The following is a 16,557-nucleotide window of genomic DNA, read 5'->3' on the forward strand; positions in this document are numbered from 1 at the left end:
CACACATGTACCATGGCTATGTATACGAAAGATCATTCCGATTTGAACACCAATGTGATTGGTATTGCGTTGATACCAATTATTAGTATCAACCCACACATCAAAATTACAAAGGTTCAAGAAAAATAAAAGGGTTATACAGGTTTACGCCTAGTAAAAGAAAAACATCTCCAAGATGTAAGTGAGCTTTTGAAATGGTCTTTAAGAACTTAAAAATTCTTTCAAGGCGTTGCCTAGATACATGACTACCCAACAAGAATTTAATTCGGCGATAGTTGTCGAGTGGGTGACAAGTCAACTACAATGCAGGATGACCACTTCTTCGAGTATCTTTCTGGACTTATAACCCAGACATCGATGGATTCAAAAACTGCATGTCTTTGGTAAGTATGAGATGAAACTGTGATGCGAACAACAATTTTTTTTTTCACATTCACACATTTTAGTTGCATGTAAAAGCTATGATTCATGGTCATGGTTTCTTGCTTTGGTGTGGAAATATGTTTTTTGTGATAAAATACCAATTGGGCTTATTTCTAACCATCATCCAGACATCTTTTAATGTGTCCAAACATGTGCATGTTAACAATCACCCCTTACATACCATAAGATCTGTGTTCGACATATGAAAAGCAACTTTACTAAAAAGTTTCTCAGCAGTGACCTTGAGAACCTAATGAGTTTGGCGGCTATAGAGCACTAAAAAAAGTACAAACAGAGGTTTGAACAAATTAAAATTGTCACTAGCAGCACATCAGTCACGACCCAAACTGAAGGGCCATGACGGGAAATCGGGCCCTACCTGCCAAGCACCTCTAATCATACTTTCATATCATGGTCATAGACAAGAGTGTACCTCAGGGATCACTAGATGGAAATCTTCTAAATCATATGAGAAATGTGCTGACAAAGGGATGAGCCCGAAAAGACATACTATATAACCATGCATCAAAATATAGGCCGAGAGGGTCATACAATGTCTAACTAAACCATGACTGTCTACAAACCTCTACTGGAGTATATGACGTAACAAGGTCGGGACAGGGCCCCGCCATACCCATATGCATATAAAAAATATCGTACCGAGACTAGACTGCAACTCCGGAACAAGTGGAGTGCTCCAATTTCAGCTGAACGGTAACCTATAGGGGTGGATCGTCAACCTGAACCTACAGGCATGAAACGCAGTGCCCCCAGAAAAAGAGACGTCAGTACGGATAAAGTATTGAGTATGTACGGCATGGAAGTAACATGAAAGAGACATAAGAGTACATAGGACAAAACAAAATGCAACCTGTATGTCTGAACTGCCTTTGTGGGTCAATGATATGCATAAATACTGTGCATACATGCATGAGGTCATATATATATATATATATATATATATATATATATGCGTATATAACATCTCTCAAGCCTCTGTGGGCATCCTATCGTATCATATCGGCCTCAGTGGGCATCATCATCATGTGACTAGATGATCAGGTGGTAGTACGTATATAAAGTTGTCACCTTCCCCATACCTCATACATATATTGTTATACCCCGCACTTTAAGAGCATGAGCATGCCACGTACTTTACTTTTGTAATGGAGCATCGGAGACGCCTCGTTAGGTTTTGAAAGGTACAAGCCATGAGAAGTACGTAGCAATGGAGTAAATGATGAATTACGATCTCGTAAGTCGTAATCGGGAAGGACAACCTTGAAACACGAGAACATGGCCATTATCAAGTATAATAAATGATAAATATCATGCAGGGGGAGTAGTACGACTTTGGAGAAAGGATGGGTAAAGTTTCATATGAAAATTTTGGTCCAAATTGAGGGACGAATATCTCTTAGCATATGAAGTGTTTTGGAGTGAAACAAAAGCCTAAAATGAAGTTCGTTGAGTCTAGTTTCCAACGCAATAAACCGCTTGTTGATAGGACATCGGAGTAGAGAATTATGGACGTTACAAGTTCAGCTGACAGAGCAGAAACTCGTGCTACAGTTTCGTCCTCGAATGTTAAGCTCTTAGGGATTTCTACAAAATTTTTGCCAGAGTTTCCCCTGTAATTGTACCACTACCATCCTGTCACAACAACCCAAAATATGCAATGCCTCCTAGGGCTACAACATTAATACCCATGTTGGCCACACACGACCAAGAAATCATTCAAAGAAGCATCACATACCTGAGGATAATGGTGTCTTTGGCTGGAGCTCTTTTGTTCTCACGTACATAATCAGAAATCAACCAGTATCCTGGTCTCGTTCTATCCCTGTTCCAATAACTTGCCTTATTATGTCACGGCTACTCGCTATCCTGCGAATACTCTCTTTTTCTAGCTCTTTATTTCCCTATTAGTGGACAACTCCCTTGCTCGACTATGGCACCTTCCCTTGCTTACTCCTTTGGGGCTATCTTAGATATCCCTTCTCGTACTCGTTGATCCCATATATGCACCATATTGTCTCCTTGTAGCTCATTGGTCAGGCTCTTTGATCCTTTACAATCTCATCATAGTTTCACTTATAATAACGCTCAAATGGCTTGTAGTAGCATTTCCTTGCTAATGAATCCCTATGCTTAGTGGTTAGTTACCTCAAATCATCTCTTATATATATATATAATGTTTCCCCGCCATCATTATCATTCTCATAGCAGGGTTACACTTATGATAAACTAATAATCATCGTTCAAACTAATCCGTAGCTCAAAATATCTTCGAACTCATATTAGAACTTTTCCTTTAATTTCTTCTCCTCAAATCTTGCAATGTAAATTTTACAGGCATAGAACTGAGGTAAAACCTCAATTTTTCATAACTCCCTTTCAACACGAGGATGCTCATCCTTGGTTCTCTTGTATTGGTGACCATTCGCTTAGCCTTTATTCTTCTCTGGCTTTCCATCGTTGTTCTTACACCATGTTATTGGGTATTTCCTCACGATGATTGTTCGTATAGTTCTATAACACATGCTCTCATATTCGGCATAATCGGCGACCTATGAGATACTTTCTGATTCCTGGCGTTACTGCTATCTTGCTATCCATAAGCTCACCGCCTTCCTTTTCTTTGGAGATTGCCAAACTGCCTATAATTATCCTTTTTGTTAAAATTTCCTTCGCTTCTGGCACTAAGATTCCCTTTTGCTGTGACCCAATTGTTCTTTGTATCCATTCATTTCTGGGTGGCTTGCAAACCTTTCCTATTCTTTTTGTTGTCTTTCGGGGTATGTTACTACATATTTAAATACGATCAAAATTTCTATGATACGAACGATTTCAACCTATGGTCTAAAAACATCATATCTCCCATCATTTTCTTTGACTCGTTAATTTCCCTTATTTTCCTATCATACTTTCTTTCTCATACCTGCCCCGTAATATACTTATTTTCAATCTGTTTCTGTTTTCTCCTGATACATTCTCGAACTTTGGCCTTTTCAAACTAACACATTTCTTTCTTTAGAATTTTGAGAAGTTCATAATTCATTTCAGGACTAAATCTGCTCTCCCCCCCCCCCCCCCCCCCCCCCCCTTTTTTAAGGATGTTCTTATACACCAGTAACCTTTGAATATTAATCATTTTTTAATAATCACCTGGCCGACCTTAACGATCCTTCTACTTTTCTATTCCTCATATCATCAGAGTTCTTTCATCATATAGTTTGACTTATATTCTTTTCTGCTAGCTGAAGTCTTTGTATTTAACCGAAGTACTTATGCATATCCGATCCGCTCCAGATGTCTTCTTTATTGTCTTTTCATTTCTACCTTTTATGACTAGTAATTCCATGGGTTAATGAATTAGTGGGGACAGCGGAATTCATTATGCCCCTTTAATGGAGTGTCCGATTATACCTCGCTCTTTTAACCCTAGTCTTTTTCCACAACTATCTTCTTAATACCCTTGAAATTCTTTTTGCTCTAGATTCCCAATTCCTATTTGCGTCTGTACTATACCGTCAACAGTCAATATTCCACACCATACACTTTCACGACTCCTCATTTTATTTGCTTAGCCCATTTGTCCATAATTCTCCTTACTACTTGTTTGTATCACTACTATGCGTCATAATTCTTCTAGTATTCTGCAGCTTCTTGTTCTTATCATGAAATCCTTACAAAGTACACCCTTTTCTTTCTTCTTTCGTCGAGTCTTCATCTTCCTTTCTAACACTACAGCTGGTTCATATTTATGCATATCCCCCGTGTATCGTTCTATTTTCCTTTATAATCGAATATTTGTATTACTTATCAAGGTTCTTATCCCATGTTGCTGATGTTTTGTCTCTTGGCCAGACTTGTTTACTTATTATCCTTTCTCCTGTCCTTGGTAATTGTTCGATTTTTCTATAATCAATCCATTAGTGTACTTTTCTTACTTTCGTCCTCAGGACCTTCCTTGAGTCCCTTTCCTCCGAAACACTCTTCTCCACTTGCTATTTTTATGGTATTGTCCCTGAAATTCATAAAATATCCTTTCCGAATGCAAATCCGTTCTATTGCTAATTTATCTTTTTGGAAGGCTTTCCCGTTTCTGAGGTAATCGTGTCAGTATGGTTGCACATTTATCTCTTCGACTGCCCCCCAAGAGCCGGAAATCCCTTGGCATTTTATTTTTTGCAAAACCTGCTTATTTTCTCCCAATTCACATCCTTATTCATTGTTACTGCCCTTCAGTCCCACTTATTAGAATCTGATGTTGAACCCTTTACATTCGTCTTCCGTTCCATACTACATACTCCATTCTTTCCGTTTACTTACTTTCGAGATTCATCCGAATGGTTCTTTGCCGCGGTACTTACCTTCAAGATTCCCATCTTGAAGCTTGAGTTAACCCTTTTTAGCAATATACCTTTGTTGCTTACACCTCTCCTTTTCTCAAGGCATCCTAATCTTCTTACTCTTGTATACTCATTTCCTCCCTTTTTCCTGATGTGATTGCCTCAGGATTATCCAACTTTAATTTTCGATAGACTAATATCGCCTCGCCCTGTAACACTTACCACTTGAACTTTAATACCTTGTTCAATCAGTATTTTTAACACATCACAACGTCGATTATCGGGGCACGCAAACTGATTGACCACACATAAAATATCGTACATACCTCTCCTAACACCTTACTTACAAAATGTCCCCAATACCCTTTTAAACTCGTCCTAGTTCTATAGTTGTAATTCGTCTTCTCTCTCTTTGCCAAGTCGGTCTGCCTTATCTCTCACAATCATCTGGAGTTTCCAACGGTGAGTTTCACATGCTTCTAATTTCCCTCAAGCTATTCTAGTCCCTCATCCCTGTCTTATGTCCGAATGTGTAGGACTCTTAGCACACTTCCCAGGGGGTCACCCATCCTAGTATTACTCTCACCCCAACACACTTAACTTTGGAGTCCTGATGGGATCCAGTGCGTTAGTGCTAGTACGATCGCATCCACTCTGCTACGTGACCTTTATCGCATGACCTAGAACAAGTTGAAGTTCTAATGGATCCCAATAAAATTCCTGTAATGCATCTCCCTCTGGATTGGAAAGATTCCTTACTTTCCTGACCGAGCAAATGTTGGTTTATCCTTCGGAACTCTCAATAATAACCATCGATCAGCACACGACTTTCTTCCATTCCTAAATTTAAGATTCCTAGTAGGGGCCAAAACATTTTAGTCCCAGTTATCCATAAGTACTTTGGTTATCGGTTCCTCTAAAACTCCCATTTGTCACCTATTAGTGATATCCTGCAATAATTGTACACACACATAAGAAATTTCAATAAAGAAATCATATACTTGTAGTAGACCTGTCCTGAGCTTTGTCTGGAGGGCTATAAAGTGAAGTGTCCTCTTTATTGTCCTCTCGACATCTGCTAGTCTGGCCCCCCTCATCTCTCTCATCTAAGTCCGAAGGATTCGGATATTCGGGCAGCTCCTTGTTTACTAACGACCAAGATAATGGGATAGAATAATCAGTAACACTCTCAGGCGTAGCTAGCCTGACATAGTGCTCTGCCATAGGAGCAGCTGGGGGAGTCAACTCTAGCACAGTCTCGGAAATCTCCTCCTCTGGCGTCCCATATGAACCCTAAAATCTCCTCTAGACTGAAAATCTAAGGCCCTCGAACTCTGGCCCTGTCCTGACCGAAAAGAACGATCAAACCTCCTATCCGAAAATCTGGAAGGTGCACTAGTCGCTGACTGACCTGGGTGCCTAGAATGCATCTGTCCCAGTCCCCCTCTATACTCACTGCTTGCCCCCATAGATCTAGCCCTCTTGCCTTGTCTCCTGTCAACATCACGATCACCTTTCTGCTATGGCTGTCGCCCCTCTAAATTCTGGGCATGGGCTTGTATACGGGAAATGTCCATCCCGTCCTGCAATGAAGCTGTCAAGCAATCTTTGAATAGATGTGGTCCCAAACCACTCACAAACCTGTGCACTCGATCCCCCATGTTGGCCACCATAGTCGGGGCATACCTGGCCAGAGAATTAAATTGGAGGCTATATTCCCAGGCGCTCAAATTTCCTTGCCTCAGGTTCAGAAATCTATCCGCTCTAGCTCGGCGGACCTCGGGTGGGAAATAGTGACGAATAAAAGCATCTACGAACTCTTGACAAATCGGAGGAGGTGTGTTCTCTCCTCTTGATAACACCCAATTGTTGCACCATAACACCGCCACGTCCCGGAGTCTATAAGATGCCAACTCCACGGATTCGGTCTCAGAGGCATGGACAATCTTCAATGTCCTTAACATCTCATCTACGAAGCTTTGCGGATCTTCATCCGGCTTTGACCCGAAGAATTCTGGAGGATTTAAACTCATAAAATCACGGGCCTTTGTACTCGCTGCCCGATCGCTTGAACCCACGTTCTGCCGTTGTGCCTGTGCGGCGACCAATTGTGTCAATAGCTGAATGGCCTCAGTCATTAGTTGACCCGAAGCAGCCGGCGGAGGGATTGGAGCTGGAGCTCCTCCTTGCTCTCCCACATTGGTCGGGGTAGAAGAAGTATTGGACAAGGCTTCGTTATGCGATTCGCCTTCTTCTATATTCATTGGAGGTTCTCTTTCTACCCGCCTCTTTGTCGTAGTCTTGCCCATCCGGGCGGCTGTAGCTTTCCCCTTTGGCGGCATTCTGAAATCATAACACACTGTTAGGGAGGATAAAATCTTACACATGGCTCTATCGCACGATCTCATAGAAGAAGAATGGTCATTTTTCCTAAATGCCCTGTAGCCTCCTGTTTATTGATGTGGCGCGCAACACACCATAAACAAGACTCTACTAGACACGGCTCGTAGACACTTCCTAGGACCGAACTGCTCTGATACCACTTTTGTCACGGCCCAGCTAGGGGCCGTGACGGGTACCCGGGGCTAGCCACCAAGCACCACTCGTTCTGCTACTTACCTTACCCATTTAATGCCCTTTTATCAATTCATGCTTAGGACATAAGAAAACCATCTTTTCATTTGAGAACATAAAAATACTTTTATATACATAAGTCTCTCGGCCATCAAAATAATATATACATATACATAAAAGCCTCTCGTGAGACCATCTACCCACACTGCGCATCTACGAGCCTCTACTGATATACTATACATATAGGTGGAACAAGACTCCACCATGCCCAAAATATACATATACCAAGAGAATAATCATGAGCACCTCCGGACAACGGAGTGCTCGCAATCAGCTGGCAGCTACTAAGAATCTGGATCGAGCTCACCTCCCTGTCTACTTGTGGGCATGAACACAGCATCCAAAGAAAACAGACGGCAGTACGAATATTGTACTGAGTATGAGAGGCATGAACAATAATAATGCATCAAGGAAACAAGGGAGGCATCAAGTATGGAGCAACTGTACCTGACTGGGAATTACATGAAAAGTAATGCATGCTGACTTACTTTTAAGCTTATTATCATCTCATGTATGCATATCATAGATATATAAACTGCCCGACCATATAGGTGCGGTGTGATAATCAGTAACATTAGTCCGTGTCCAGGCCTCCTGCGTCCGGGGTACCATCTCATGTCACCCACTAGTGGTGTCTGCCCATGCCAACTGGCCATGGTGTATAAGCTGCCCGCCTTAGCGGTGACTGCCCGGCCAACTAGGCGCGGTGTAATATCATCATAAAATGCTCATTATAATATGCTCATTATAATATGCTCATCAGAACATATGCATAAAGACTCTAAGACAACCATACTTTATCGAGGTGACGTAAGGTCGTGAACCCTCGATTTCATTATGAACATTTATAAACATTATGCCACACCTGGAGGGAATTAGTATGTAAGGTGAGTGTAAGCAAGGAATTTCATCATATCACTACTGAACTCATGACATTGCTCTTATCTCGTATCATTATTCATGATCGTACACTCTTAGATTATAGGAGCATAGGAGAGTCGTGAAGAAGAAAGAAGAATCATGTCATAGGATTCATGCCATAGAAAGAAAGGACTAGCCTCACATACCTTTGTCATTTAGCTAAGCTATCGTTCACGTGTTCTCCTCCAATATCACGTCGCTACCCTCACGAGAGAGTTCGCATTACGTTAGTTAATCGATTATGAGAACGTATCGTTATTTCTAGGAAATATTGGGCAGCATTTCCTTTATTTTTACTACTTTTCCCACGTTCTATTTCAAATCCTAAACATTTACAACAACACTTCACAATATCGTATCAACAATCGTCACTCATATACGTTGAGCAAAATCCACCATTTTTCTCCATTTTCTCCACATTTATGGTTATAGTTCGTTATCGCGTTTTCTCATATATAATGCTTATTTCCTGGTCTAAACATCATTTACAACATATTCATAATCATGGCACATCAACGTTTATGGTTCCATTCGACTACCATTCAATTATGACACTATTCTCCCATTTAAGACCCATTTTCCATGTCTTTCTACAATTCAAGCATCTTAGCTTTCCAATACCTTAAACAACATGATAAAGTCATGAAACTTACCTTAGATGGTGGTGGAATAATCCTAGAGTGGAGTTCTTCCTCTAGCACTAAAACCTTACTTCACCTCTTTTGGAATTTCTTGGTTTGGATGAACTTCACTTGAGTTTCACACACTTTGTTTCATGGATTTAATGTGGTTGATCTTGATCTCCCTTTGATTCCCTTAAATTCTTGTGGATGAAGTGTTTTGGATTACTCTAGAGAGTTCTTGAACCATGTAGGTGAGAAATGAAATAAAATGAGCTTAGGGTCCCTTTTTAAGAACTCAAAATCTGATTTTTAATGAACAGCAGTCGGGGTGTACAGTGGTCGTAAACCCCACTTTACGGGCCGTATACTGGTTTACGGTCCATCCTCCACGACCGTATCTAAGCATATCAAAACCATAAAGGTAGGCTGAAGATCATGGCAGTTTACGACTCAGTTTACGGGCTGTATTTCAATTTACGGTTCGTATTCCAAGTCGTGTTTAACCATTTGATGCATTTGACAGATAGTTGAAATTTTGGAAGGGTAAAGGACGACAGCACTTTACGGGCCGTATTCCATTTTACGACCACTGGGCTGAAATGAAATTCTGCAACTTTCTTATTTCCAAAGTTCATAAATAGTCATCCCCTACTTAGTAAAACATCGCACACTCATGCCCTTCGTTGGTCTATTCATTGTTGGCTCACGAAAAATTTCCGAGGTGTAACAAAAAGCCCAGAAATCTGTGGACTGGAAACAAGAAGAAATACATTTGGGCCAAGTATGAGATAAGATGGAATCTGGACTGGAATATAAGTTGACTTATGGGCTTCGAAAATTGATGAAATTGGACTCAAATAAAAACTTTCCTTTTTTTTCTATATATGTATATATGTATAAAAAAGGAGATATAATCCATATTTTCTATATGCGTATAACAAAACCTATAAGTACTGAACCCATTTCATTAGGACCAAAATAATAGCGACTCTACTCGGAAGAAATTCCGGATGTGTCTTAGTCCGGAAATGAAGTGAATTGAACACTTATGTCGATTTTTAAACCCCAAAAGCCCCTTTCTAAGGGGACCTTTTTGCCAAATTTTTCCTTGAGTTTATGATACAAATGAATGACGTCTGCAAAAACTAAACATTTTTTTAGCAAATAATACATTAATCACACATTGAAGCTCATAGGTCAACCGTATTCTATGGATCTTTAATACTAGGGTGCGTAAAACCTTCCCTAGGGGATCACCAGAACCCTTACCTCGAACTTTGGTACTGAAAGATTTTTCTCTTGCTTGAAGAATCTTTTTATCCGGTTTTCCTACTTTTCATTCAAATAAATTAGGCGGGACTCTAAAATACTAAAATTCAATTAGAGCACCAATAGCCTTGTAGTAGCTTTTATGCTTTAACCCGCGTAAAAGTGAACCGTAACACCTACTATTTCGACTCTCCTAGACTGAACACTACCCTTATCTAGTTCTTGTTCTGCAGACGCTGGTAAGTCCTGATTAACTGACTCCCACGATCGTGTACTCCTCAATGTCTCAGAAGACCCTATATCCTCTAGTGCTCTATTACAATACGGGGTCCGAGGATCAACCGATCTAGTCAACACTTGTGTTACCCTTCTTACCTCTTGCTCAACTGGGTCTATAAGGGAAACTGATAGTACTGGAGTTCTTCCCTCTCCCGGCTCCTCTAATACCATCGAGGTTGGAATCTCTCATCGTAGTGACTCACCCCGTATCTCAGATGGATCTGTCTCGAGAGAAGACATCACCTCGGATGGGTCCGTCTCAATAGAAGACACAACCGCAGACGGGTCTGTCTCAATAGAGTAACTTGATCCTTCTTTCGGATCATTTGTAGTCTTTTCCGTAGAAGTCATCTCCTTGCTATAAAACAAACAAAGGTCAGAGTTAAGAGTTCATATCCTATGACTAAGCACTATAGCACGATCTAGAACAAGAAGAGAGGGTAACCATCCTAAATGCCCTGCAGCCTCATGTTTATAAGTGTGGAGCAGAACACACCATAAACAAGGCTTTGCTAGACACGACTTGTAGACAACCCTAGGACGCAACTACTCTGATACCAAGTTTATCACTACCCAAACTGAAAGGCCATGACGGGCACTCGGGCCCTACCTGCCGAGCACCTCTAATCATACTTTCATATCATGGCCATAGATAAGAGTGGACCTCGGGGGTCACCAGATGGAAATCTGCTAAATCATATGAAAAATATGTTGACAAAAGGATGAGCCCGAAAAGACATACTGCATAACCATGCATCAAAATATAGGCCGAGGGGACCATACAACGTCTAACTAAACCATGACTGTTTACAAGCTGGAGTATATGACGTAACAAAGTTAGGATAGGGCCCCGACATACCCATATGCATATCAAAAATATTGAACCGAGACTAGAATGCAACTCCGGAACAAGTGGAGTGCTCCAATATCAGCTGAAAGGCAACCTACAGGGGTGGATCGTCAATTTGAACCTGCGGGGATGAAACACAACACCTCCAGAAAAAGGGGCATCAGTACAGACAAAGTACTGAGTATGTAAGGCATGGAAGTAAAATGAAATAAATGCAACTTGTATGTCTGAACTGCCTCTGTGGGCCAATGATATGCATAAATATTGTGCATGCATGCATTAGGTGATACATACATACATATATATATATATACATATATATATATATATACATATATATATATATATATATATATATATATATATATATATATATATATATATGTATGTATGTATGTATGTATACACATATGTCATATGTCAAGCCTCTGTGGGCATCCCATCATGTGACCAGCTGATCAGGTGGTAGTGTGTATATAACCCCGTGACATTCCCCATACCCCATACATATATATAATACATAATATACGCGTATATAACGCCTGAGGGGTCATATATATATATATATATATATATATATATATATATATATATATATATATATATATATATATATATATATATATATAATATGATAAGAGTACATCCTGAATCTGTCGGAGTGACGTAAGGTCGTTATACCTCCAAACATCGTTATGGAATAGCATTTTCATCAATAAGTGACTCTATGAATCATACTGAATATGAGGAAAGACTTACTGAAAATAACATTCTAGAACCTGAATCAATATGGAACATCACTAGCTTATAAGACGTTTCGTCGTAAGGATCATGCCAAAAGAAGAAAAGTTAGCCTTAACATACCTCAAGTCGTCCAAGCAATCCAACAACGAGCTTATCACCACTAGAGCGCCAATCCTATAATAAAGGAATACATATACAACTTAGATGGCGCTAGCATATCACGTATATCAAATGATAACTCGATTATAAAGTGAAACGGGCAGCATTTCCCTTATTCTTCAACATCCATAGCATATTCAGCAACCAACCACAATAACAAGAAGCTCATATAATTCCCTTATACTCACTTCACAAGTATTACACATAAAAAAAATCCAATATACGCTTCGTATATGACACTTTATACACTTTTTCTTTACGTATCCATCTAGCAAAACCATAACAACATGACAACAACGTCAACTACAACTCAATTACAAGGAAATCATTCCAATAACACCACAACAACATGATAAAAATCAGTCCACAACTCAACTTATAGTTCATAGAAAGTTTGAGCTTTTCCTTTCATGATATCCATCTTTAACTAGTGGGTTAAGGCTTAATAACCTAATAACATAAAGATACAAATGACAGAGCTTAAGAACAAATCAAATCCAATGTTACTTCACCCTTAAGTTCCTTCCAAAACTGCCACAAGAAGAAATACTAGAATCCGAGGCACAATCCGAGGCTTCCGTCACTTAAAACTCACTTTTGATCTTTGATTTATCTTGGTTTTACTTAGGAAATGTTTGAGAGGGTTTTTAGGGGTCTCTAGGGTCTATTGGTGAAGAGAAATAAAGGAGAAACGAGCTTGGACCAATTTAAACACTTAAAAACATTTCCATTGCCTTAATTATACACCCTCCATGTACGGGCGTACTTCCATGTACGTCCCGTACTTGGATCACATACTTGGACCATAAAAAATCCAACATTCTGCCAACTTTTGGAAAATGAGGTACGAAACATATATATTTGTTGGGCCGTACATGATCCCATACTTCTCAGATTTGCGATCTGTCAGTTGCATTGTAAAGATAACTCTCTGAACTTGAATTTACATAAGTTATGCATTCCATAACTCCCATGTGCTAGAATATATACCTCTCCAAATTTGGATCAAAATTCTGTCCAGAATTCTTCCAAGTTTTTCCTGATTTTTGACGAACTTAATTCCTTCGATTCACTTGACCCCGAAACTTTCAAATACTTAATTAACACTTGTTAAAGGTCTTCCTTAACCTTATAGGAGTTCCATGGCCTCTCCGTCTTATGTTATTTTACTTATGACACAAACGACGCAAAAATTTATAAGGCTTAACAATATCTATGGTTAAGCAATCATCTTGAGGAAAATGAGTAAAAAAGAGTAATGCATAAGGAAGATGATCATAGATGGGAGCTCTGACAACTAACATCTCAGAGCCAATAAAGCTCATAGATTACATGTTACTGTGATAGTTAATTTGACATTTGATCATTTTGTCAAAAGAGGCACCTTTGCTGCTGCACTACTAAAGAGATTCCACTGTTAAAAAGAGGTTACAAGAATATTGAGCACACTGATCGCATGAATGACAATACTAAGGACGTGACGTTTAAGATTCTGACATTTGCACAAGTAGGTAAGAGTGAAAACTTGCATACAGTCACTGATCGAGAAAAGAAATATTTATGTGGAAAGTGGAAAAACTAGCATATGCCATGTACGCATATCATCGAAGGAAAAGCCAGACATATCATCAAAGAAGAGGTTAACGAATACAAGTCTCAGATGTAGGCATATGGGGAGAAACTCCTGTGGGTGGAGTTATATTCCAAGCGGTGGTATCACGAGGTGTTATGTTGCTGGCATGGTCTTCCATTTGTCCAAGCGATATCATCCACCTATCAAAACAAACTATCTTAAGGATGAGGGACCCGTTATTGTGTCTTTAACTCTTTATACAAGGAAATATTTGCCCTCCCATCGTGCTCTTGAAGACCTTATATTCTTTCGAGTGACCAAGGAAGAATCTTCAAGAATTATTGGAATTTTATTATTACATTGTGATTTTTTAATTATATTTTGTAACTTTATCATATAGTTTAATAATATTTATGTGACTTTTAATTGTATACGCATTGATATAGAGTACGTGTGCAACACGCTTAGCTTGTAACTAGTTACTAATAATCATCACGAGGATAATGCGATTTTTAATAGGTTAAACAAAATATTCAAATAAGAAAAATTCTTATAAGAATAATCAAGAAATATCCATATTTAATTAACAATTACTTTTAACTAAAAGAAAATGAAAGATCACAAAACGTAGATCAATGATTAAAAAAGGGAAAATGACGGTTTTAGTCCCTATGTTATTACCTTATTATGATTTTGGTCGTTGTATTATTAGACTAAGCACATTTAACCTTTACTTAAATAGAGGGTGCAATTTTAGTCCTTATACCTAACTTGAAGTTAACACCGTTAAGTTTTTACTCTTTTTTTCCTTCTTAAACAATCTCTCCGCACATTAATCGGATACCAATATTCCAGGTAAATTCACTGATAACGCTTCATTACGTTTTCCGGGTACAATCTAATGCACAACAACAACAATTCACATAACAAAGCCTCTTTGGAAAGCACAAGGCTCAATGCTTTTTTTTTTCCTTTCAAAACCTTCTCAAAAGTGTCCACACATGTTATGAAATCATTAGGCAATGAGACTACACTTAGATCTGCTTCTCATGCCATCATTTGATCTTTCTAAAATTTCTAAATCTAAAACTTCTTTTAGAAATGATCAAAGCTTAGAGGTTGTCTTTCCCTTGAAAGCGTAGAAACAAGAACAAATGGAAAAGTTATGATTCAACTACAAGATTAAAGTGATTAGTATGTATCAGTATCAATGGCCTCAGATAAACAACCAAAAACGTTGTCCAATTGCATATGTTTTCCTTTACATCTTACATATGGATATTGAATTTGCTAATTGCAGATGTTTTGTGATTCAATTTCTTCTTTTTCGTTCATCCACAAATATTTGGGTGTTCAACTTCAAATTATTTTGTAGATTCAAAGAAAAGAGACGTAAAAGAAGAAGTTCAATGACATTGCTTAGATTCTTTTTCCCAGTTTGGTAGAAAAGAAACTTCCTTTTTATAATTTTAAGATATCAAAAGTTAACGATGTTAACTTAAAGTTAGGTATAAGGACAAAAATTGCACACTCTATTTAATTAAAGGTTCGATGTGCTTAGTCTAATAACACCAGGATCAAAATCATAATAAGCTAATAACACATGGACTATTAATCAAAGCATTTCGTGTTAACATGGTTCGGAGAAGGGCCAGACCCCAAAAGGTGTGATGTAAGTGGTCTACCTAATGCAAGCGCCAGTCACAATGAGATTCTATGTGAAAAATAATAAAACTTTAGGATGAAGAAAAGTACCTAAACTTCAAATTTTTCCAAAGCTAAGAACTTAAAAAATGACCGAATTTCTTGGAATTTGGACTGAACTTTTGCTCTATTGAGTCACCACGGGTGTAGGGAGCAAGATTTTTTTTTTTAATGGATTTGGTGTGATTTCTGTGGCTTATTGCCAAGGAAATTGCGATATGCAAGGTTGGGTTTGGTTCAAAAATGACTTCTGGAACCCTTCTGCTTCAGCTAAAATGATCTGCGATAAGCAATTACATATAATTTTTTCAATACATACGTGGAGGTCTGTGCGATATGTAATTAAGTACAGTGAGGCGACGATTAATATTGGTTCGTTAAAAAAAAAAGCTACATGTCGCAGAAGGGCCTACGACCTACCCCTTTTTGCTCCCTCCCATTTTCTTAAGAATCCGCGACTTAAGTAGCACAAAAAATAAAAAATTGAACCAAACTAGTATAAAAAAAAAAACATAAGTAGTATTCACGCACGAAATTCGTGCGTGAAAGGACCAAACTGCAAAATTGCAGATGAGGCCTTTGACGCACGAAATTCATGCGTGAATGGGTCAACATATATTGACTCCATCTTCCCCACCAGCGACTGCTCCCTTCCCCACCCCCATTAAACCCCGTTCCAGTGGTCCCACCCCCCTTAAAACGATAATTTCGTGTTATTTTTCAATCCAAAACTCAATATTCTTGGTATATTGAAGTGTAGGAACAAGTTTCTAAGGTTGGATTTCGGAATAGAGCGGCGTATAACATATTTCAAAAACTCAAAAAAAGCTTCAATCTAGGTATTTCACTATGAATTTTCTATTACATTGTTAAATATATTATTATCCTAAGCATGATCATTGTATAACTATGGTGCATTACTCTTTTTTTTTTTCTTTTTTTTTTTTGCGTTTTTGGTCAGTCCGTGCACTGTTGGGACTGCCCATTTTTTCATTTTTTTTATTTGTTTATCTATTGTTAATT

At 38.7% G+C, this 16,557-nt stretch overlaps 1 pseudogene; it reads right to left on the reverse strand.

The window, feature by feature from the left end:
* Window positions 1-5,312: 5,312 nt before the first annotated feature.
* On the reverse strand, window positions 5,313-5,429 carry LOC132608577 (5S ribosomal RNA; annotated as a pseudogene).
* Window positions 5,430-16,557: the final 11,128 nt, after the last annotated feature.

Source organism: Lycium barbarum, chromosome 8 (assembly GCF_019175385.1).
Source record: "Lycium barbarum isolate Lr01 chromosome 8, ASM1917538v2, whole genome shotgun sequence".
Taxonomy (NCBI): domain Eukaryota; kingdom Viridiplantae; phylum Streptophyta; class Magnoliopsida; order Solanales; family Solanaceae; genus Lycium; species Lycium barbarum.